Genomic DNA, 2469 nt, shown 5'->3' on the forward strand with positions numbered 1-2469 from the left:
TCTAGACTCTGCCACTCATGAAGACAAACTGATAACCTAATAGGTCCATTCAAGATTTTATTTGCCCCGCATTTACAGAGATAAACATACAGTGAAACCTTGGTAGAACGTTCTCCCTTCAGATCCAAGATTTCCTACGTTTTAGCCAAGGTGCATAGTAACCAAAAAATGGTAGTAACAGGGGAGGTTGCTGTAAAGTATTTTTTAAATACACTTTTTAAATTATTGCTGCCCCACTCCCTCCCGGGAACTAAAAGAGTTCATTATGAATTGATAAAAGTAAAAAAAAATTTTTTGTTGTTGCTTTGATATGTTTTTTTTTTCAAATCCAAGTAGACATACATGCATAAGTAATTTATGAATGTGGTGAGGTTGGAGATCATGATAGTGCTGATGATGTTTTTTATCACGTCCCTGATGATGATGATGATGATGATGATGATGATGATGATGACGATGATAACAAATATTGGACATACAACAAAGATTTTGCTGGAAGAGAGAACCATCTTAAGTTGAACTTTGAATGTTATGACCATGCATGGAGTAAATATTGGCCCAACCCTAGGGAGAGAGAAGCAAATCTCTATGGGGGGGGGGGGGGGAGGACCTTTGGCAAACTGCAGCCGTTGCTCTAGAGACTGGGATGTCCATTTGTGTGTCAACGTGGGGGAATCTGGCGCTCATCAATCTTTGGCCATATGGAGTTATTGATATCATCTTAATTAAAGGTTGTTTATTTGCCCAGCTTTTTTATGAAAAAATGTCCAATTATCTTGAATACAATTGGAGATATTTGCGATTGAAGGATGTGGGGTCGCCTGGTTTCAGAGATAAAATTACCGGTAGCGAGAAAATGCCGCTAAAGTTTGGGGACTTCCATAGCTTGGAAACTTCAAAATTACATTTTTTTGTGCCGTTAATGAACTTTTTTCCATAAAATCCTCATGTAAAAGTGTTTTTGAGTAGACATACCAGGTGTTGAGCAAAAAAACAAAAATTTGAAAAAATTTTCCAAAATGGCCAAGAAATGTAGTTTGTTGGATTTCATTATTTTGACGTGCGCCTGATTTCATCACGATGCCTCACATTTTGGAGATGGACAAGAAGAAGAAAAAACAAAATGCGCTTGAAATAATACTCAAGGCAAAAAAACTGACAACGTTAGACGAATTGTGTAACATTGTAAAAAGGCATAAATTTGACCACTAAATCCCTTGAATAGGGAACATTTTTAGTAAAAAGTAGGTTTTACGCAGTAAAGTTTGAGATATTATATAATATAGTTCTTAAATAGTAGTTAAAAATACCCCCCCCCAACCCCCCCCCCCCCACAACAACAACCCCGAACAACAACAACAACAACAGAAACAAAACAATATGTGAGTCAGGCTTCAGAAAAGGAATTTTCCTGCCTTGAGTACCTCATTAAGCTGAGCACATTGTGCCGAGGTTTTACTGTGTACTTTTTAGGTCCCTTTAAACCTATATTAGGTCCGGGATGATATTGAAGTGGGGAACAGTAGGCCTACAGCAAACCCATAAACGGCAAATCAACAACTATGACTAGGGGTCAGAAGATGTGGCCTGGGCAGGTGGCCAGACAAGAACGGAGATCTCGATGAATGAAAAATGACGATAAGGACGCTAGCGAAAAAACAAATGACAGTGGCAGTTTTTTTTTTTTTCAACGCTCATTAAACTCTTCAAGCCCACAACTATCACGAGGGTAGCCCCGATTTCCTCGTGAGAGAGGCTGAACTCCACATAATACCAGCATCACTGTTGAGAGAATCAGTTTAAAAATATGAGCTGAACCTTCTGTCAGTATTAAAGGAAAGCGAGAGAGGAGGAGGGGGGGGGGGGGGGAGGGGCAGCGGGCGGATAGGGACTGTGGTGTACTGGGCACCCACTTTGCCATAACATACAGAAGACACGAGTTCGATTCCTTGATTCCCACATGGGGAAGTTATTTTCTTGACTGTGTGCTTGGACGCTGTATCCCCCTTAGTTTGAGCCAGCTACGAGGGGCAGTGTCAGGGCAGCCCGCCTCCTAATTGATCTGAATTGTTTCTCTGGGGCCATGAAGTGGCGTCGGTGGCCTAGTGGTTAGCCTCTCGGGCTCGCAACCGTAAGGTCGTGGGTTCGAATCCCGACGTTGTGTCCTTGGGAAAGGCACTTTGCACAAATTTTCCTCACTTCACCCAGGTGGGAATGGGAACCCGTCTGTAGCCAGTGAACGATCTTGTCAGTTTGATAGTGTTTGAGCGCGTGAAATCCGCAGCTTGCACTGTATGCTTCCGCGGAAGCCGAGAATGTTTCAGTGTTCTCAGAGGGTCTGCTGGGGTAATAATAGTTGTAAAGCGCATAGAGCATGCTCTTGAGCATAGATATGCGCTATATAAATGCAATTATTTTAAGTATTACAATCATTTTGGGACGTAGGTTGGCGGTTAGGGGGGGGGGGGG

Source organism: Aplysia californica, unplaced genomic scaffold, assembly GCF_000002075.1.
Source record: "Aplysia californica isolate F4 #8 unplaced genomic scaffold, AplCal3.0 scaffold00551, whole genome shotgun sequence".
Taxonomy (NCBI): Eukaryota; Metazoa; Mollusca; class Gastropoda; order Aplysiida; family Aplysiidae; genus Aplysia; species Aplysia californica.